Source organism: Scyliorhinus torazame, chromosome 10 (assembly GCF_047496885.1).
Source record: "Scyliorhinus torazame isolate Kashiwa2021f chromosome 10, sScyTor2.1, whole genome shotgun sequence".
Classification (NCBI taxonomy): domain Eukaryota; kingdom Metazoa; phylum Chordata; class Chondrichthyes; order Carcharhiniformes; family Scyliorhinidae; genus Scyliorhinus; species Scyliorhinus torazame.
Window position 1 is genome coordinate 14,702,142 of NC_092716.1, and position 23,391 is coordinate 14,725,532.

General features: G+C 46.4%; 1 long non-coding RNA gene across 2 annotated transcripts in view; it reads right to left on the bottom strand.

The window, feature by feature from the left end:
• Positions 1–21,816, bottom strand: part of LOC140430364 (uncharacterized) — a 73,004-nt gene extending 51,188 nt beyond the window's left edge. The window contains exons 1-3 of one of the 2 annotated variants that reach the window (XR_011949393.1): positions 21,785–21,816; positions 21,428–21,679; positions 18,706–18,825 (exon numbers count right to left, since the gene is read on the bottom strand). This is a non-coding gene — a long non-coding RNA (uncharacterized lncRNA). The other variant, XR_011949392.1, reaches the window with a different exon arrangement.
• Positions 21,817–23,391: the final 1,575 nt, after the last annotated feature.

Here is a 23,391-nt window from a genome sequence, read left to right on the forward strand (position 1 = left end):
ACAAATCAATGTTTATTCTATGAACTCAAGTTAATCTTTTTAAAACATAGTGAACATCTTAGCAACTATTAATACAACCCCCAAAGACTGCAACACTAAGTAAACCTTTAAGCTTTCCTTTTTAACATCCATAAGACTTAAAACACCTTTTACCAAAAGCACATCAGGTTCAAGTCACTACTGTTATTAGTTTTAAATCACCAGGATCGGTTTACAGTCTTTAGATGACAGAGAGAGATTCATACACCTTCTGGCTGTGACTGCAGCTATCCAGCTCTGAAAACAAAACTAAAGCACACCCTGCAGCCTGCTCAAAAACGAAAGTAAAAAGCTGAGAGGCAGCCCAGCTCCATCCACTCTCTGACATCACTGCAGTAGTAAACACCCATTTCTTAAAGGTACTCTCACTACAGATATTTATATACACACCCATCGATAAACACCCATTTCTGAAAGGTACTCTCACATGACACCTCGTTAAGTGGATGAATTGGCAGTGAATAGCGTTCTTGGCCTCGCCGGACTGAGTGCCGGGACGTTTGTGGCAGCCCCTGCTCGCTACCACACTTAGAAATCTTTCCAGAGAATCACGCCCAGAGTATTTATAAGACTGGTCCAGTTCAGTTCCTGGTCAATGGTAACACCCAAAATGTTGATAGTGGAGTTTCAGAGCGGGTAATGCCAATAAATGTCAAGGGGAGATGGTTAGATTCTCTCTTGTTGGACATGGTCATTGCCTGGCACTTGTGTGTGGCAAAAGATTTTCTTTGTAGCCAAATTCGCCCACATATAATTTCCGAGAGTGTAGAGATTTTTTTCTTTGACTGATTCAGATGTAATGGAGTCAAAGCTGAGCCAACATTGACAGGGTTATTTGTCACGTTTGTCTGCATGAAAGTAAATGTTGTCAGGGTGGCTTTCAGAAATCCTGGTCTGGCCTCAGCTGGGTGTGCCAGCAACTTGATGAAACCCCATCGCTGAATAACCTCTTTCTTTGTAAAATCTGCGTAACATTCTGTACAGGGTTTTAGTTTAATCCATACCTCTAAGTCAACCTTTCCATGCTCCTACAACTCTCCGGCTCTCTCCCCTAGGTTAGCTCTGTCTACACTTCCGAGAGGAAGTCCTCCCCTCTCATGCTACATCAGTGTTATGTACCAGAGTAACACCTTTCGCTGGTGCAGTGTCATTTGCGGGGCATTTTGGAGGGTTTTGTGGAGTTCACCGTTGTACCCTGTTTGAGCAGCATCTTTTAAAATTAAAAAAAAAAATTTAGAGTACCCAATTCGAACCCAGCATCTTCTAAATAAACCCTTGCGCAAATGTTATACAAACACGATGGGTGTCACTCTTTCTCTCTGCGACGTCAACCAAGAGCGTAACAAAAGAGAAACTGGTGATGATATCTGGACTGTAAAATCAAAAGGGAGGAAATCCACTTTCGACGACGATTTTGTGAGCCAGAGGAAGGAATCACCGACAGAGGGTCATTTGGGAATCTGGTAACAATGGGGAGGAAACTGTTTTTGAGCCTGTTAGTGCATTTTCACGGTCTTTTGTATCTCCTGCCCAAGAGAAGAAGTTGGAAGAGTGAGTAAACTGGGTGGGAGGGGGCTTTGATTATGCTGCCCACTTTCCCAAAGCAGTGGGAGGTGTAGATGGAGTCAATGGATGGGAGGCGGGTTTGTGTGATGGACTGGTCGGGGTTCACGACTGTCTATAGTTTCTTACGGCCTTGGGCCGAGCAGCTGCCATACCAGGCTGTGATGCAGCCAGAAAGGATGCTTTCTATGGTGCATCTGTAAAAGTTGGTAAGAGTCTACGAGGACATGCTGAATTAGTTTCCTGAGAAAGTAGAGCCGCTGTTGTGTTTTCTTGGTTGTAGCATCGACGTGGGTGGGCCAGGACAGATATTTTGTGATGTGCACACCTAGGAATTTGAAGCTGTCAACCATCTCTACCTTGGCACCATTGATGCAGACAGGGGTGTGTACAATACTTCGCTTCCTGAAGTCGATGGCCAGTTGTTTAGTTTTGATGACATTGAGGGGGAGATTGTTGTCGCTACTCCACTCCACTAGGTTCTCCATCTCCCTCCCTCCTGTATTCTGACTCATCGTTATTCAAGATCCGACCCTCTACAGTCGTGTCATCGGCAAACTTCTAGATGGAGTTGGAGCCAAATTTTGCCAAGCAGTTGTGTGTGTATAGGGAGTGCAGTAGGGGCAAAGTACGCAGCCTTGCGGGGCCCCAGTATTGAGGACTATGGTGGAGTAGGTGTTGTTGTTTACCCTTGCTGATTGTGGTTTAATTAGGATTGTGGAGGTTCAAAGTTTTTAGTACACTGACCATTGGAATGGTTCGAGCTGCGGAGACCACGCGCGAGTCACTGAAACGGGCCACGGGAACTAATTTACGGGGCTGCTGACTGCAAATGGCTGCCCGGGAATCGATAGCAAGGCACTGGAATGGTTAGTCAGCTTGTGCACTGCGAGTTTGTCTGCTGAAAACAGAGGGCAGGCAGGGAAGACAGCCTGAAGGCTGAGAAACACAGTTCAGGGAGCTGCGATCCAAAAATGGTGGGAGGAAAAGGCGTCATGGACGCGATTGATGAAGAGGAGAAGACATTATAGGGAAAGGTTCCAGTTGTTCCTTAAAACTAATCAGACACCAGCAGAGCTGCACACTGCGACCTTTCTCACCTCAGTTGGGTGGGATAACAAGAATATTGCTCCAGAATTCGATACACCCAGCTAAACCTGGAGACAAGTCACGTGATGAGTTAATGATTGTTGCGCAATTTCTCTCCCCATCCGCTATTAATAGTGAAAGGTTCCACTTTCATTGTCATGTACAGGAGGAAGTGGAAAACATTTCACAATGTTATGCATCACTGTGAACGCTAGCAAAGTGCTGTGAATTTGGGCAGACTTTGGATGATACACTTTGCAACTGATTAGTTTGTGGCATCAGGAACTAAACCATACAAGGGAAATTGTTGGCTGAAGGTGCATTAACCCTAAAATCTACTGTAAAAATCACGACATCTATGAAACTTGCTCCGAGAGAAGCGTTGCTGATTGGAGTTTGTGCTGAATAAGGCGCCCATAAGATGGAGCCTGTGAGAAGCTGATCCATTGAGAACTCACCTGCAACCAAGTGAGACAGATGGCTGGAGATTGTTGGAGCAAGGAAAACAAATTCCAAAATTGTGGTAAAGTAGGCCATATTGCCAAGGCATGTTTGTCACACCATCTTCATCAGCACAAAGGAAGTGTACCAGGAAAAACACTGCAAAGTCTACAGGGCGGCTTTACCAGTTACGTAATCCAACTGAAGACTCACCAAAGTGTCAAGTCTGCTGAAGGAGTTTAAGCTCGGGCTTCTCGTAGTACAAGGAGACCCGGAAACACTTTGAGTTAATCCAAAATTAAATGGGAACACTATTAAGGTGGAAGTGGATACGGGCACTGCAGTATCACTTGTACCTGAATCGATACACTGCCAGAAATTGATGTGTCTGCCATTGCAACCATCTGATGTGGCCTTGAGGACATATGCCCAGGAGATCGCGCCACTGAAGAGCTTCATCACGATGGCAGCGGAAGTTAACGGGAGAAATGGAGTTGCCTCTTCACATAATTCAAGGTATCTTTCCAACATTGTTTGGGAGATCTTGGTTCAGGGAGATTAAGCTGAACTGGGCTGTTACGAACCAACTTGTTGTTTCTACGAATTATCTTCAACTACTTCTGAGAAAGTATGCAGAGGTATTCAAGGAGTCACTTGGATCCATAAATGGAATTCAAGATAAAGGCAGACAACGTGCCTGAGTGTTTGAAAGTGCATACTGTGCCCTATGTTGTTCTTCCCAAAGTGGAAGAACTCTAAGTTACTGAAGACAGGAGTCTCTGAACCTTCGCTACCAGCGACTGGGCAACCCCAATTGTCCTAGACTTAAAGAAGGGTGGTTCAGCACAAATATGTGGGGAGTTCAAAACTACTATCAACCCTGTATATGTGCTGATCAGTATCCTCCACCACTTATCAAAGATATTTTTGCCGGCCTCTCAGGCGGCCTGAAATTTAACCACATTGATCCCTCCCAAGCCTATCTGGAATGTAACATAGGAATCTGAGTTCTTGGTTCATCAGAACCCAAAACCGAAGCTGCAGCTTTCTTGCGATGCATCACCCAATTGGGCTGGAGCAGATGTCTCATAATACCTTCAGATGAAGAGCCATCATTAAGGTGGGGGGTGGGGGGGGGGGGGGGTGAACAATGGCATTGTGTATTGTCACTGGACTGTGATCCAGAACCCTAGGGTAATACTTTGGGGACACGGGTTCAAATCCCACCATGGCAGGTGGTGGAAATTGAATCCAATAAATATCTGGAATTAAAAGTCTAATGGTGACCATGAAACCGTTGTTGATTGTCTTAAAAAACCCGGCTGGTTCACAAATGTCCTTTAGGAAAGGAAATGTGCCATCCTTAACTGGTCTGGCCTATGTGTTACTCCAGATCAGGTTGACTCTTAAATGCCCTCTGAAATGGACTAGCAAGCCAGTCCAGTTGTATAAAACTGCTACAAAGGTCAATCAAAAGGAAAGAAATGGGACGGACAACCCGGCATTGACCTAGGCACTGGAAACGACAACGGCAACCTCAGCACTGTTCACCCTGCAAGGTCCTATTTACTAATATCTGAGAGCTGTCTCACGGACTTACCATCCCTGCCAGTGTGACCCAGCCGAGGTGGCGGCACAGTGCTATACATTCTGAAGGGAGTTGGCCTGGGAGTCCTCAACATCGACTCTGGACCTCATGAAGTTTCACGGTTTCAGGTCAAACATGGGCAGGGAAATCTCCTGCTGATTACCACGTACCGTCCACTCTCAGCTGATGGGTCATTACTCCTCCATGTTGATCGGCACTTGAAGGAATCATGAAAGGTGACAAGGGCGTAGAATGTACTCTGGGTGGGGAACTTTAATGTCCATCACCAAGGGTGTCTCGGTAGCACCACTACTGGTGGAGCTGGCCAAGTCCTAAACGACATAACTGGGTCTGTGACAGGTGGTGAGGGAATCAACAAGAGGGCAAAACACACTAGACCTCATCCTTACCAACCTGCCTGCTGCAGATGCATCTGCCCATGACAGTTCAGTCGGGGTGACAACCGCACAGTCCTTGTGGAGACAAAGTCTCGTCTTCACATTGAGGATACCCTCCATCGTGTTGTGTGCCACTACCACCGTGCTAAATGGGGTAGATTTCGAACAGGTCTTGCACATCAAGACTGGGCATTCATGAGGCGCTGTGGACCATCAGCAGCAGCAGAATTGTACTCAGCCACAATCTATCACCACTTGACCCAGCATATCCCTCACTCTACCATTACCAACAATCCAACGGATCAACCCTGATGAATTCAGGTGGGTATGCCTGGGATAGCACCAGAAATATTAAAAAATGAGGTGTCAACCTGGTGATGCTACTTGCTTGCCAAACAACATATGCAGTAAGTGACAGACAGAGCTAACCAATCACGCAACCAAGAGATCAAACCTCAGCTCTGCAGTCCTGTCACATCCGCCGTGAATGGTGGTGGGTAATTAAGCAACTCACTGGAGAAGGAGGCTCCACAAATATCCCTATCCTCAATAATAGAGGAGCCCAGTACATCTGTGCAAAAGACAAGGCTGAAGCATTGCCAATAATCTTCAGCCAAATTGCCCAGTGAATGATCCATCTTGGTCTTCTCCAGAGGTTCCCAGCATCACAGGTGCCAGTCGTCAGCCAATTTAACCCCATGTGATATCAAGAAAGTGTTGAAGGCACTGGAGACTGCAAATGCTATGGGCCCTGATAATATCGTACATAGAATATCAATATTGAATAGAATACAAAGACAGTATAAAAGGAGGCCTTTTGGCCGATCGAGCCTGCACCAACCCTCTGAAAGAGCTCTCTACCTATTCCCCCAGTAATTCTACCTAACATTTTGTACATGGGCCAATTTAGCATGGCGAATCACCAACCTACACATCTTTGGGTGGTGGGAAGAAACTGGATCACCCGGAGGAATCCCACACAGACACGGTAAGTGCAAACTCCACAGTCACCCAAGGCTGGAATTGAACCCGAGGCCCTGGCGATGTGAGGTAGCAGTGCTAACCACTGTGTCACCGTGCGGCCCTAGTACTGAAGGCTTGTGCTCCAGAACTTGCCATGCCCCTAACCAAGCTGTTCCAGTACAGCTACAACATGGCATCACCTGCCAATGTGGAAAATTGCCCAGGTGTATCCTGTACACACAAAGCAGGACAAATGCAGCCGGGCCAATTACCGCCCTATCAATCTGCTCTCAATCATCAGTAATGTGATGGAAGGGATCTTCAACAGTGCTATCAAGCGGCACTTACTTAGCAATAACCTGCTCGCTGACACTCAGTTTGGGTTCCGCCAGGGTCAATCCGCTCCGGACCTCATTCGGTTCAAACATGATCTCCAGAGGTGAGGTGAGAGTGACTACCCTTGACATCAGGGCGATATTTGATCAAGTATGACATCAAGGAGCTCTGTCAAAACTGGAGTCAAATGGGAATCGTGGCATAAGTCAGGAGTGTGATGGAATACTCCCATTTGCCTGGATGAGTGCAGCTCCAGCAACACTCAAGAAGTGCAATACACATCCAGGACACAGCTGTCGGATGTTGTTTTGTCCTGCATGGGTATCGAGCTTGAGCGTTATTTAGCACCAGTTCCACAAACACGCTCCTTCCATGACTGACGCACAATGGCAGCCGTGTGTACCATCTACAAAATGCACTTCAGTAACTCACCAAGGCACCTTAGACAGCACCTTCCAAACCCATGACTACTGCCGTCTAGAAGGACAAGAGCTGCAGATACCCGGGAACACCACCACCTGGAGGTTCCCTCGAAGTCACTTACTATCCTGACTTGGAAATATTTCACCGTTCCTTCACTGTCACTGGGTCAAAATTCTGGAACACACCACATAGACTGCAACAGTTAAAGAACCAGCTCAGTACCACCTTCTTCCTCAAGGGTAATTAGGGACGGGCAACAATTCTTGCCTAGTCAGCGAAGCCCACATCCCGTAAAAATGAATTTAATTTTAAAAATAGCATTTGCTTCCAGGATGTTGACTAGCAGAGTCTCAATGTTTAACTTGAGAAAAAGGCTCTCGGCATTATTTTTGGGTATTCATAGGTTCCACTATTATTTACTTTGCCATCAAGTAGCTCTATTGACTGACCATAGTCCCTTAACAACAATTATTAAGGAGATCTCTTCACTCTCTGCTAGTCCATTACAGCGTCGGGCAGTAATCTTGGCGCCATGCGATTATCGTCGAATATTGTAGGTCTGAACAGTTTTCTGACTAAATTTGATTTACGCCGACAAGGTGCGACATTCGAGTTCGCATTTTCATCGGCAGCAGTAATTAATTAATTAAATTGTTTCCGCTGCATTCTGTCTTCCTCGCCCCTCCACCGATCAAGATGTCCCTGCCTTTCTGCTGCAAACTTAATTTGCAATTGTCATGTGAGAGTACCTTTAAGAAATGGGTGTTTATAAATGGGTGTATATATAAATATCTGTAGTGAGAGTACCTTTAAGAAATGGGTGTTTACTACTGCAGTGATGTCAGAGAGTGGGTGGAGCTGGGATGACTGTCAGCTTTTTACTTTTGTTTTAGGCCGTTTGCTGCAGGGTGTGTTTTAGTTTCGTTTTCAGTGTTGGAGCTGCAGTCACAGCCAGAAGGTGCATGAATCTCTCTCTGTAATCTAAAGACTGTAAATCGATCTGGTGAATTAAAACTATAACAGTAATGACTTTAACCTGATGTGCTTTTGGTAAAAGGTGTTTTAAGTCATATGGATGTTAAAAGGAAAGTAAGGATTACTTAGTGTTGTATTCGTTGGGGGTTGTATTTGAATTAATGATTGCTAAGCTGTTCACTGTATGTTTTAAAAAGGTTAACTTGAGTTCATAGAATAAACATTGTTTTGCTTTAAAATATACTTTTCCACTTCTGCGGTACCACACCTGTATGGTGGGCCGTGTGTTCCCCATTAAAAGTTGTGCATCAGGGGAATTCCATGATATACTTTGGGGTTCTCTAAACCCTGGCCCATAACAAATTGGGGGCTCAAGGGGGATAAAAGTCTATCTATTGGATTGGCTTAGTGAACTTAAAGACAGTGAGGGGTGAGCATATTTTGGTTGCTTTTCAGGTCTGGTATTCTCGTTTAAGTAGGGAGTGTGTTGTGGCCAATGACTCTTTCAGAGGCTCTAAAGTTTTTGGGGGTGGAGACGGTCACACACAGTACCTTACGGACAGAGACTAAAAGCAGACTGTTAGATTTGGCAAAAACATTGCAGTTAACATTACCTGACAAGATGCAAAAAGATGAGGTAATTATGGCGGTGGCTAAGCATTTAAAGTTGCCGGAGGTACAGTTTGACTCATTGGAAATGGCTAAAATTCAGTTACAACTTAAACAAATAGAATATGAAAAAGAATTAAAGCAGCTTGAATACGAAAGAGTGAGAGAGGGAAAAGAAAAGGAGAGAGAAGAAAGGAGAAAAGAAAGAATAGCCCGAGCAGAACAAAAAGAAAGAGAAAGGGAGATACAGATCAGGGAAAAAGATAAAGAGAGAGTGTTTGAACTTCAGAAAATGGCCATGAAACATGACAGTCAGTTAAAATTGGCAGGCATAAAGGGAAACGTACAGTTGGATGATAGTGATGAGGATAGTGAGAAAGAGCTTCATAGTCGAAGGCTTGGTGGGGATCTATTTAAATATGTCCAAGCTTTGCCAAGGTTTGATGAGAAGGAGGTAGAAGCCTCTTTCATTTCATTTGAGAAGGTAGCTAAACAAATTAAATGGCCACAGGACATGTGGGTATTACTGATTCAAGCAAAGCTGGAAGGTAGGGCTAGTGAAGTGTCCGGAGGAGGTATCTGAGACGTATGAGGAGGTGAAAAAAATCCATCTTAAGTGCATATGAACTAGTGCCTGAAGCCTACAGACAAAGGTACATGGAGTTTGAAAGGATCAAACAGAATAATTTTGATCGGTGGATAAGGGCTTTGAAAATAGACCAAACCTATGAAGCTCTCAGAGAAATTATACTTTTGGAGGAGTTTAAAAATTCAATTCCTGATGTAGTGAGAACTCATGTAGAAGAACAGAGGGTTAAAACTGCGAGGTTAGCAGCAGAAATGGCAGATGATTATGAATTAGTTCATAAATCAAAGATTGGTTTCCGACATCACTTTCAGCCGGTGAGGGATAGAAACTGGGGACATGAGAAATACTCAAGTGGTAAAAGTAAAGGTGATCTGATGGGAGACAATAAAGAGAGCGTACCTCAGATTAAAAAGAAATCCAGGAGGGTGGAAGAGACATGAAAAGTTTCAAATGTTTTCACTGTAATAAACTAGGCCATGTAAAGTCACAGTGTTGGTGGATGAAGAAAAGCACTGAGAAAGCTGATGTGGTAAAACAGGATAAGACAGTGGGGTTTGTTAAAGTGGTAAAGGAAAGCCCAAGTGAAGAGAAGGAGGTGCAAAAGATTGTACAGCCTGGTCAAGAAGTGATTGATAAGAAGGTGCCAGATCTCTTTAAAGAATTTACTTGTGTGGGTAAAGTTTACTCATGTGTATCAGGAGGAGCAGGTAAAGAAGTCACAATTTTAAGAGATACGGGAGCTAGTCAATCTTTAATGATAAGAGATAAGGAGTTCTGTAGTTTGGGTAGAATGTTGCCAGAAAAGGTGGTAATATGTGGAATTCAGGGTGAGAGGAGTAGTGTTCCATTATATAAGGTAAGGTTGGAAAGTCCAGTGAAGAGTGGTGAAGTGGTAGTAGGAGTAAGAGAGAAACTATCTTGTCCAGGAATACAGTTTACCTTGGGTAATGATATAGCTGGATCGCGGGTGGGAGTGATGCCTACAGTGGTTGATTAGCCAGTGGAAAATCAGACAACTAAAGTGTTGATGGACGAATATCCTGGGATTTTTCCGGATTGTGTAGTAACAAGGTCACAAAATCACAGGTTAAGACAAGAGGAGAAATCAAAGAGTGAAGATGAAGTTGAAGTGCAATTATCAGGAACGATTTTTGATCAGCTGGTTGAAAAAGAACAAGAACAGGTGGAGGATGAGGCGGATATTATTAGTTCAGGAAAATTGGCAGAGTTACAACAGCAAGATATAGAAATAAAACGGATGTATCAGAAAGCATATACGGAAGGGGAATCTGAATGTATACCAGAGTGTTATTACCGTAAAAGTGATGTCTTGATGAGAAAATGGAGACCTTTACATATGCAGGCGGATGAAAAGTGGGCAGAAGTTCATCAAGTAGTATTGCCGGTAGGGTATAGAAAGGAGGTGTCGAGTTGCACATGAGGTACCAATGGGAGGTCATTTGGGAATAAGGAAATCTCAAGCAAAAATCCAGAAACATTTTTATTAGCCTGGACTGCATAAAGATGTAGTTAAATTTTGTCAATCTTGTCACACATGTCAAGTGACAGGGAAACCGCAAGCAATGATAAAACCAGTGCCCTTAATACCATTCCAGCATTTGAGGAATCTTTTACAAGGGTTCTAATTGATTGCGTAGGACCGCTTCCTAAAACAAAAAGTGGGAATCAATATCTTTTGATGATAATGGATGTGTCTACTAGGTTTCCAGAGGCCATTCCAGTACATAATATTACAGCTAAAAATATTGTGGAGGAGTTACTTAAATTCTTTACTAGATATGGACAACCCACAGAAATACAATCGGATCAAGGATCGAATTTTACCTCAAGGTTATTCAAAGAAGTTATGGATAGCTTAGGAATAAAACAATTTAAATCAACTGCATATCATCCAGAATCGCAGGGAGCGTTAGAAAGTTGGCATCAGACATTAAAGACAATGTTGAGGGCTTACTGTCATGATTATCCAGAGGATTGGGCCAAAGGAATTCCATTCGTACTGCAATTAGGGATGCTCCTAATGAGTCTGCCAAAATTAGTCCTTTTGAACTAATTTTTGGTCATGAGGCAAGAGGACCACTTTAATTGATTAAGGAAAAATTGGTGAGTGAGAAATCAGAAATTACATTATTGAATTACGTGTCAAATTTTAGGGAATGATGAAATAGAGCAGGTGAATTGGCTAGACAACATTAAGTTGCACAAAATGTGGTGAAACGGGTAGCGGACAAGAAATCCAAAGCTCTTAGTACACTGACCTGAAAGAGTTATTGATATCACATGGGCAAGTGTGCAGAGATAAATTGGGAAATACTAAAATGGCTGTACATGATGTAGATGTGGGAAAGGCTGTTCCAATCAAACAACATCCATACAGACTTGACCCTTTAAAATTGGCACAGGTTAACAAAGAGATTGAGAGTATGCTTAAAAATGGCATAATTGAAGTGGGTTGCAGCCAATGGAGCTCACCCATAGTGATGGTACCTAAACCAGATGGTACCCAATGGTTGTGTGTGGGCTATAGAAAGGTTAATGCAGTTACAAGAACGGACTCTTATCCTATCCCACGTTTGGAGGATTGCATTGAGAAATTGGGACAATCAGCTTTTATTTCCAAACTGGATTTACTTAAAGGTCACTGGCAAGTACCTTTTTCAGAAAGGGCGCAGGAGATTTCAGCTTTTGTGACTCCAGATGATATTTACCAATTCAAAGTTATGCCATTTGGCATGAAAAATGCCCCAGCCACATTTCAACGGTTAACTAATACAGTTGTTTCAGGATTACCCAATTGTGCGGTATGTATCGACGATCTGGTAATTTTCAGCCAGCCATGGAAAGAACATGTAAAACATCTGATGGAGTTATTTGATCGAATTCAGGAGCCGGGTTTGGTGGCAAACCTAGTCAAAAGTGAATTTGGAAAAGCCCATGTCACTTTCCTTGGCCATACAATCAGACATGGTCGAATGGTCACACGGGATGTGAAATCAACAGTTATTGAAGAGTTTTCAATACCTTCAAGATGAAGGGAAATAATGCGGTTTCTTGGCATGAGTGGATTTGATCGAACATTTGTGCAAAAGTTTTGTAGCGTGATTGCTCCACTGATGGACCTGCTGAAGAAACGTCAAAAATTTCAGTGGACAGCGGACATTCAACAGGCATTTGATGGCCTGAAAGCTGTGATAACCAATGCTCCTGTGTTGGAGAATTACAAGGGACTCTGCGATCGGATTGAACTAAGGTACCTGACTTTAAAGAGGCGTAGAGAAATGGACGGATCGTGCAGAGACCTTCTTGTTCAACGAGACTGTCAATCGAGAAGGATTTCAGTTGGAGGAAGAAGAACAAAAATGGACTATATTATTGTACCTGTTTGAGTGTGTTGTTTTTTTTAAACAAAAAAGTATATTTACTGTGTGCATTTCTTAAAGGATAGTGACAAGGTGAAAAATGAAACCATCTTGAAGTTGATGTTTTTTCTTTTTCTTGGGGGGAGGTGTCATGTGAGATTACCTTTAAGAAATGGGTGCTTATAAATGGGTGTGTATATACATATCTGTAGTGAGAGTACCTTTAAGAAATGGGTGTTTACTACTACAGTGATGTCAGAGAGTGGGTGGAGCTGGGCTGTCTGTCAGCTTTTTATTTTCATTTTAGGATGTTTGCTGCAGGGTGTGTTTTATTTTCGTTTTCAGTGTTGAAGCTGCAGTCACAGCCAGAAGGTGTATGAATCTGTCTCTGTAATCTAAAGACTGTAAATCGATCCTGGTGATTTAAGACTAATAACAGTAGTGACTTTAACCTGATGTGCTTCTGGTAAAAGGTGTTTTAAGTCGTATGGATGTTAAAAGGAATGCTTAAAGGATTACTTAGTGTTGTATTCTTTGGGGTTGTATTTGAATTGATGGTTGCTAAGATGTTCACTGCATGTTTTAAAAAGGTTAACTTGAGTTCATAGAATAAACATTGTTTTGCTTTAAAAAATACTTTTCCATTTCTACTGTACCACACCTGTAGAGTGGGCCGTGTGCTCCCCGTACCACAATCTAGTAAAAGTTGTGGGTCAGGTGAACTCCATGATACACTTTGGGGTTCTCTAAACCCTGGCCCATGACACAATCATGTAAAAGAATTGCCTTGAGAACATCGAGGTGATCTTTGTGCCAATTGATAGCTTGTTTTAAACTTGATGTCACCTTATTTGTCCACACAAACTAGACTCTGGTTAATAAATTGCCAGTGAGAATTTAATCTATGACGCCTGTAAAACATGAAGACCCAGAGCTGGAAATAATTTAGACAAGACAAGATTAATTAGAAGGCATTGAGGCAGGCAGGCAAGTGCTGGGGATGTGCATTGAACAATCCTGATTTACCAAATGTTCCACACAGCGGGATTCTCTGACCCCCCTGCCGGGTCGGAGAATCCCCAGGGGGGGCGGCGCGAATTCCGCCCCGCCGCCCTGATGCCGGCTGCCGTATTCTCCGGCGCCGTTTTTCGGGCGGGGTTCACGCCACGCTGGTCGGGGACCGTTGGTAGCGGCCCCCCGGCAATTCTCCGGGTCCCGATGGGCCGAGCGGCCGTCCGGTTTTGGCCAGTCCCGACGGCGTGAATCACTCAACTCACGAACCGGTGATACCTGGCAGGTAAGTCAGCTGGGGCGGTCCTCGGCAGGGGGTGGTGGTGCGGGGGGATCCCCCACGGTGGCCTGGCCCGCTATCGGGTCCCACCGATCTACGGGCAGGTCTGTGCCATGGAGGCACTCCTTCGTTCCGCACCTGCCCCTGTCGGGCTCTGCCATGGCTGGCGCGGAGAAGATAACCCCCCGCGTATGCGGCAAAACACACCGGCAGTTCCGCGCATGCGTGAGATCACGCCAGCCCTTTGGCGCATGCGCGATCTCGCGCAGTCCCTTCGCCGCCGTCTGGAGTGGCGCCAATCCCTCCGGCGTCCACCTAGCCCCCAGGAAAGTGGAGGTAAGTGGAGAATTCCTCACCCTGGAGGCCTGTTGATGCCGGAGTGTTTGCCGCCGGTTTTCCCGCCGGCGTGGGGACTTAGTCCCCGGAAAGGAGAATCCCGGCCATTGTCATTCAGTTCATTAACTCCTGTTCACAGAGTGGAGGGAGAGCCAGCTTTTTGATTTGGTGCTGCTGTCTGTCTGTCCAATAACTGACTTGGAGAGAATCACGTCGGCATCGTTGGGAATTCAACATACGGCGGAAGCAAGGAAAGAAGAATCACTTCAAACATCAGGAGATGTAGCTCCACAGCACTGAGGCCTTGGGAGGTGGTAGCGGAGTTAAATGAGTCGAGTTCTTCAGACCGTGTGAAACTTTAACAAAACGTCTTTTAATGCCACATGCATGAGAGAGAACTAAACCCAGCTGCTGTAACTACAGCTTGATCCAAGTCGCTCTGCTTGAACAAAGCCTCCACGCAATTCTTTACACTGTTTCGGCTCGTTACAGAGTGATTCAAAATGATTCAACATGATACGAGTGATTCAAATAGTAACAATGCAACCGATTATCGGTACCGGCAGCGTGATGGGATCACAATCATTCTTGGTTAGATGACGCGGATACACTGTTTTACATACATTGCTCATAATCGTTCCAGAGGTACATCTTGTCCACCTGCTGTGTCTGAAAAGACCGTGTCTGAACAATCAGTCCGTGATGGGGTGGTAACTACTCCGTGTCCTTGGTATTTGCATATAGCTAGCTGTCTCTCCTAGACGGAGCCAGGCCTATCGCATCCCTATTACTTCCTGTCGCTGAAGTGGAAGATGTGTTACCTGTGGCATGCTGGCTTCTACTATGCTAATTTGATTAGTGATGCGCAATCAATTGCACAAAGGTGCAGATTGGGTACACCTGTGGCTTTATTGCAGTCAGATGCGTGGCCTCCTGCTGCAGCTGGCGAAATGGCAGGGCAATGGAGGTCATGCATATTTATACAGTTCTTCGTGGGTGGAGCCAGCCGGTAGGGGCTACCAGCGAACCTGTAGTGTAGCTCCTACCTTACATCCCCTAATACAGTGGTTCACCACAATTAGGTTCTTGGAGAATGCCAGTTTAACCCTTTCCAGGCAGGTTTTTCCCTGCTGCCCCAAATGTACCTCTGAGGCTCCATTTTCCCTACTGCATGAGGAGAATTGAGTAGGTGTCAGTTTATCTTAAGTTAGAGAAGAAAAGAAGCAAATAGGAGACAGCATGTAGCGACAGGGGGACTGCAAGGCAATATTTGGAGAGGGGGAAGTTAAATCATATGGGCAATACCTGTTTGACACAAGCAGTCAAGTGTTTGTGTTAATTATATATTAATTGCATGGCTGTATGCACTTGAGCACACATCAAGAGACTCTTGAATGTGTGTAAATCCTGATAGGCCTGCAGTCACTTATTTTTGAAATTTATGCTTTCTGCTTATTGTTTCTGCTCTACTCTTGATTTTAAAAGAATATGTATTGAATTTTTAAAAGTTACTTTGTAGTTCTCGATTTAAAACACAGCGTGATTGTGCTTCAGACAAGTAATGAATCCGTCGTGATATTACAGACTTGTCTTTTCTCCAAGGCTTTGTTTTCATGCTCGTCAGGCCATGTTCACAGCTCCTGTCTCATCATTTGGGTGGCATGGTGGTTAGCACAGCTGCCTCACAGCACCAATGTCCCTGGTTGAATTCCAGCCTTGGGTCACTGTCTGTGTTGAGTTTGCACTTTCTGCCCGTGTCTGCGTGTGTTTCCTCCAGGTGCTCTGGTCTCCTACCACAGTCCAAAGATAGGCAGGTTAGGTGGATTGGCCATGCTGAATTGCCCCTTAGTGTCCAAAGGTTAGGTGGAATTACTGGGTTACGGGGATAGGGTCGAGGTAGTGTAGTCTTTCAGGGGGGTCAATGCAGGTTGGATGCGCTGAGTGGCGTCCCTCTGCACTGTAGAAATTCTGTGGTTCCAAAGTACCTTCTGTCCTTTGTGCGCAAGATCTGCTGAAATAAAAGTTTTCTGATTGTTTGACAGGAGTCAATTCTTGCATCCCAAGGCTCCTCAAATACCATGGGTAATCTTTCACATAGGATGGTCAACTCTGGTGTCGAATGGGCAGAAGGAATTTGATTGATGGGCAGTGGAACCTGCTTGATGGAAGGTGGGAGACACCTTCAAAGAGATGTACAAACAGCCTCAGTTCTGTGTACACCCTGCAGTGTCTATGAAAAGTACCTGATAAGGACTGATGGTAGCCAAGCTCTTGTTTTGAGGAAATCTGGCGGGACTCCACGTCAGGCTGGGATGGAGCAAGAAAATTGACTTATTGGGTATAAAGGCTTAGGGGAGCCCAGAATGTGAATCAAAGCAGCGGTTTATTTTCAGCCAAAAGAAAGGGCTGCAGCGCGGCGTCCAGCACATCGGTGACAACCGGGACTGCCGATCACACCGATCCCAATCCAGAACGGCCTTCAAGGGCCGATTCTATGAACCCCAGCTGGTGAACCTCTGCCCATTAGCAGGGGAGCTCACATTACACTCGTTCCACGGGTAGATCAATCGTGACATCCCCCTGGGTTTCGGGGGGGCTATTACGATGGGACACAGCAACCAATGATCGGGGGCTGCAGCCAGAGTGGAATAGTTAACCACCGAAGGCTGCGAAGGAAGACATGGATGGATTGGCTGACCAGAGAGTCCACTCTATTTTCCAGCGACTTGGTGACGTGTGAAGCAAGGGAAATTTGACTTGGACAGAACAATGTGGGGTGACTGAACAATTTGTTGTTATTTTCTGCTGCAATAAAGCAGTCTTTCTTTTATTTATATTCTATTCATCTATACACAGAAACAGATTGCCATTTATCTTCCTTTTAATAAAGTCACCTTGCTCTCCTTTTTTATCATTAATAATTGTTTGAAAATTGTTTTTGCACATTATTTGGTTTTGAGTCACTCGTTCCAGTTACGGCCAGCATATGGCTCCGAGCATAAGGGACACTTGGTGAGGGATTCTTACATCCCTACTTACATCCATAGTGGTTAGCACAATTGCTTCACAGCTCCAGGGTCCCAGGTTCGATTCCCCGCTGGGTCACTGTCTGTGCGGAGTCTGCACATTCTCCCCATGTCTGCGTGGGTTTCCTCCGGGTGCTCCGGTTTCCTCCCACAGTCCAAAGATGTACAGGTTAGGTGGATTGGCCATGATAAATTGCCCTTAGTGACCAAAAAGGTTAGGAGGGGTTATTGGGTTATGAGGATAGGGTGGAAGTGGGAGCTTAAGTGGGTCGATGGGCCGAATGACCTCCTTCTGCACTGTATGTTCTATGTTCATACTTCACCTCCAAGACCTAGTCTACCCTTCGCCACATATTTTTCTTTATAAATTTAGAGTACCCAATTCATTTTTTCCAATTAAGGGACAAATTTATCGAGGCCAATCCACCTACCCTGCACATCTTTGGGTTGTGGGGGCGAAACCCACGCAAACACGGGGAAATGTGCAAACTCCACACGGACAGTGACCCAGAGCCGGGATCGAACCTGGGACCTCGGCGCCGTCAGGCAGCTATGCTAACCACTGTGCCACCATGCTGCCCTACCCCTCGCCACACCTTCGTAAAAAATAATAATCAATCCTTTTTACTTAGAACGTCATCTCTCTCTCCACATGCAAGCTGTTTGCCGATCAGTCACATGAGCCACAGACCATGCCAGAAGCTCGACAATCTCTTCATTCAATACGCAGACTCCCCAAAATTGATGGGCCAAAACTCCCAAATATATGGGTTTTCATTTTCCAGAATTCCCTCGATTCTAAACCGTCCCCCGGGAATTGGAAAATAACATTCTAGAAAGGATAGAGAGCGAGAAACCAGGGAACTATAGACTCGTCAGCCTGACATCAAAAAATCATTGAAAAGCAGACTATGTTTAAATAGTGAGTGACTGGGAGATGTTAATCCTCACAGCAAGACGCCTGTCCTTGTACATGAATCGCGGAAAGTTGGCAAACAGAAGCCGCAAGCAAATAGGAAAGCATTTTTTAAAAATTCATTCATGGGATGTGAGTGTCCCTGGCTAGGGCAGCACTTATTGCCCATCCCTAAATGCCCTTGAAAAGATATGTCAGCCTTTGCTTGAAAATAATTGATGTATAAGATTAAGTATAACTAATTTTATAAGGCCTTGATAAGACCACACGAGGGGGACGATCAGGAATTGGGAGACTGCCACCCGCTCTGATGTAAAATTTGGTGAGGTCTCCAACATCATTACACTCAAATCTTAAATTACTCCTAAATATGAACAGCTTCTTCCCCACAGTTACTAGACTCTCCCTTGGACTGATCTGTAAGAACACTATTCACGGCGCCCTATGCCGCTCTTGTTTGGCCTTGTTCTGCACTGTAATCACTCACTATTTGTTGATGCACCACTGTCAATGTACACTGTTGATTATTCTTTTGTCTATTATGTATGCACTATGTATGTTCCCTTCGCCGCAGAAGGATACTTTTCACTGTACTTTGGTGCATGTGACAATAAATATCAATCCATAGATCAGACGCGTACGGGGACAAAGGTAGGACAGATGGTCCAGTGACTGTGCAGTGCTCAAACCAGCATGCATAACTAATTCGGCCAATGCACGCAGACCCACCGTGGTGCCAGTACCTGAGATGGTGCGAGGTGTGCAGCAAGGATGGGATGGTGCTCTTTGAGTTTCACTTCTCTTCCTCAAGGGTTAATGTCGATCCCTCGGGTTCTGTGCCTGCTCAGTCACCGAGTGATTTGCTGAAGGAAAATGACACAAGTGCAACTCAACAATGAGGAGGGACAATCAGCAAAAGTACCTTAGTCATGGATACAGACACAGTGGGTGGGATTCTTTGATCCTGAGGCTAAGTGTTGATGCCGTCGGAAACGCCGTTGCATTTCTCGACAGCGCCAACACGGCCCCAGGATCAGCAATTCTGGCCCCTAGAGGGGGCCAGCAGGGCGCTGGGGCAGTTCACGCCGCTCCAGTTGCTGATCCGGCCATGGAATGGGCACCGGTGGATGCGCGCATGCGCAGTGGGTCCGGCGCGAACCCGCGCATGCGCAGTCTCACCGGCGCAATTTCCGCGCATGCGCGGTGTCTCGCTTGTCCACGCCGGCCCCGACCCAACGTGGCGCAGGAGTACAGGCGCCGGCGCGGAAGAAAGGAGACCGGAAGACAGAGAGACCAGCCTGCCGATCGGTGGATCCCGATAATGGGCCAGGCCACATCGGAGGCCCCCCGGGGTTGGACCCCCTCCTTCTCCCACAGGCCGCCACCCGACCCTTCAATGCCGAGGTCCTGCCGGCACAGAGCAGGTTAGAACGGTGTCGGCGGGACTCGTTTTTTTTTTATGACCACTTGGCCCATCCGGGCCGGAGAATCATGGGGGGGGCCGCGTAGAGCGGCCCCCAACCGGCGCCGCGCCGACCACATCGGCCTCAATGGCGCCGATTCTCCACTCTGCAGAGAGTCGTGTCCTGGTGTCAGGGCGGTGTGGGGCGATTCGCGCGGCCCCCCCAGTGATTCTCCGACCCGGAGCGGGGTCTGAGAATCCCTCCCCCAGTCTATTGCACATGGCGCGAATGCGGTGACTTTACCTATTATCATTATTGCACCCCCACTAATTGAGGAGGCAATGGTGTAGTGGTATTGGCACTGGACTAGTAGCCTGGAGACCCAGGGTTAAAGCTCTGGGGACAGGGTTTCAAATCCCACCATGATGGCGCAATTTAAATTCAATAACAATCTGGAATCAAAAGTCTACTGATGAGTCACTGAGAATGTTGGACAGAGGTGAGGCTGATTAGATTGGGCGAGTCCCTTTGCTTGCTGCTGCCCTTTACTGACTTACTCTTCTCTACGCTCTGCCACCTTCCCCAAGGTCCCCTTTCAACAGGACCCCTTAATACCTGCCAGCAGCAGCTTTTACCATCTCCAGGCATGTTCTGGGCCTTTCCATGGCCAGTCGGCGGGTTGCTGCGTGATTGATGTGGGGACACTGGACGAAAGTGGACGATAAGCTTGCTTCGGCTTTTGCCCACATCCCTCATTTGCTCCCCATAAAAATCTGACCCTGGGGTATTGTGTATTGCTTTTGTTTCGTTACCAAAGGAAATACACAGTTGTCCCAGAGAGAGTGCAATGAAGGCTCACCAGACTGTTTCCCAGGAGCAGGAGAGATTGTGCATATCCTTTGGAATCCAGAAGAATGAGGGGCAATATTGTTGAAATATGTAAATACCAGCTTGGTAGCGTAGATTCTTGGTAACGTAAATGTGCAGGTTAGGTGGAATGGCCATGCTAAATTGCCCTTAGTGTCCAAAATTGCCCTTAGTGTTGGGTGGGGTTACTGGGTTATGGGGACAGAGTGGAGGTGTGGGCTTGGGTAGGGTGCTCTTTCCAAGAGCCGGTGCAGACTCGATGGGCCGAATGGCCTCCTTCTGCACTGTCAATTCTATTACCTCTGATCTATTGTGGGAGGATGTGCAGCTGGGAAGTCTACAACTAAGTCGACAACAGTCTCAGAATAAGGAGTCGACCATTTCAAACTAAGATAAAGGGTAATTTCTTCACTCAGAGGATTATGAATCTTTGAAATGTTTGAGTGTATTCAAGACAGGGGTTGATAATTCCTTCAAATATTAAGAGAATTAGGGAATATTGAGATAATATGAGAAGGTGCCGGTGGGATGTAAGATCAGCAATGGTTGTATTGAATGGCAGAGATGGCTCAAAGGGCTAAAAGGAACAGGAATCTTGGGTGGGATTCTCTGTCGGCCAACATGGAAATCGGGAAATGTGATTGGGTGCTAATATCGCAGCGGGCGCCGACTTGATGCCGAATCTCAATTCTCCGTCGTCTCGACAGCGGCGTCAATATGGTGTAGAACACACGGACAGTAAACTTCGGAAATATGTATTCACCACTGTGAAAAATATTTCAGATATAGCTCGAAAGAAAAATGCCAAAAACCCCAAGGGATTTGCTGACTGCGTATGAAAATGAAAGATGATGGCTTGTTAAAAATCATTTCCCTGGAAACCCCAGGGGCAGCTGTGGGAAATAACTGTGACAACTGCACCACACAACATAAGATGATTTCAAAGGGGAAAAAAGACAGCAATCAATTGATATTCAATGAAATGGTTTATCGAATCAGAAGTCAACAAAAACTACATCACACAATAGCGACAGCTACATTCCTGGTTTTAACAGCCAAGGATCAATAAGCCTCATGATTAAGTTTGAAGCAAACAACAGGATTTGTGGTTCTAATATTTAGCACCGGTTATCTTGAAGGACAGAGCGGTAATGCAATTTGTAAGTGAAAGATTCTGATAATAAAAGTGTCTTACTTGTGTGCGCTCCCGTCATGATGAGGTGCTTGACTCAAGAAAAAAGGGAAGATTTGCATTTATACAGAGCTTTTCACAACACAAGGACGTACCAAAGCACTTTACAGCCAATGATGTTTCTTTCCAAGTGAAGCCACTGTAGGAAGTGTAGCAGCTCTTTCCTAGACAGTAATGCTGCACAAACAGCAACCTGATAATGGCCAGATTATTTCTTTTACCATGTTAGTTGAGGGACAAATATTGGCCAGGTTCCTGAAGCAGAAAGATGGGATTAAAGAACTTTCAATCCAAACAAAGTACTTTTGAAGTATAGTCACTGAGGACTCTCTACCTCGAGCTGTGCACAATAATCTGTACCTCTCTCTCCAAAGCCAGATTTCTCTCTCATTCCATTGCAACATTGCGGACAAATGAAGGGCATTGCAGGGTTGCTATGATACGGCATTTTCTTTGCTCTCTGAATTTCAGGTTGGTTAATGTGCCTGTTCTGTTTTCCTCTCTGCGTGCTTAGTTGAAGTAAACCTGCCTTAGATTAGGTCACAGATTACCAAGTGACCCAAGCCGAGAATCGAACCTGGGACCCTGGATCTGTGAAGCAACAGTGCTACCCTCTGTGCTACCGTGCTGCCCCCACAGCTCCAGGGTCCCAGGTTGGGGGGGGGGTGGAGGGATGGTTTAAGAGCGGCTATAGCTTGTCAGCCCTGCGAGTGTCCATCCCGTACCATTTGCCTTGGGTTTCGATGGTGTTCTGCGTGGCGCTGGTGCTCGCCTCTCACCGATAGCAGAATCGGTGAAGGTGCTGTGACGATTTTCCTGCCGGGAAAGTCCACGGACTCTCCGTTGGTGTCAGCACTTAGTCGCAGAAACGGAGAATATAGCCCTAAGTGTTGATGCCGGGGCAGGATTCGTGGACTTTCGCGATAGCAAAACTGGCACCCGCACCTGGATCGATTCAATGACTGTTCAGGGTGAGCACTGGCTCCAGGTGGAACACAATCGATCAGGATTCGGAGGTTTTGCGATTGACAGTCAGGAGGCTGACAAGCTGCAGCCACGTATACACCCTGCACTCCCCACACACACCATCCCAGCCAACAGGCCGGCAGCAAGACACACGGCGCAGGATTCACCGAACTAAGTGGGGTCTCGCTTCCTCGCCCGCAGCCAACCTCCACCCCGGCGACTTCCCTTGATGTAGCCGAGCTCGATGCACCTTCTGGACGTGATGGAGGAAAGGCAGGCCACCCTGTACCCGGCCTGGGAAGGAGGCTGCCCGCTGCCGCCATTTGCCGTGCCTGGGCACAGATGGCAAAGGCGGTTAGTGCCACCAGCAACACTGTCCGGACCGGCCTGCAGTGCAGGAAGAAACTGCACAACCTCCTCAGGGTGGCCAGGGTGAGTAGACAGCACCATGCCCCTGGCACCAAACACCGTCCCACACACCCGTAACTGACCCCTCCACCCCCACCAGGAGGGTGGCAGAACCCCCACCCTACGCCACATGCCGGGATCTATACTGGCCGCCATGGCTGGGCACCCTGGCAACTGAAGCCACCAGCTACCCACCCACTGGGCTGCATGTGTCGGACTGTCTAACACTCTCGCTTTCTGTTTCCCCGCCCCCCAGGAGAAGTCGGCAATAACCGCTGGGAGCTAGAGAAACCTGGAGGGTGACCGCCGGACCTGTGGCCCCTCACCGTGGCTGAGCAGAGGGCCCTGGATGTGGTCAGTGGCGTAGAGGAAAAGGAAGTCGCCGGGTTGGAGGTTGCGGGGGGGGGGGGGGGGGGCAAGGAAGTGAGACCCCACTTAGTTCAGTTCCCATGCCATGTGTGTCAACCCCCACCCCCTCACCTCCACCCTCACACCACCCTCACCCCGACATCATCCAAACCCCCTACCCCACCCCTCTCACGCCCACCCCAACATCACCCTCACCCCCACCCTCACCCCCACCCTCACTCCCG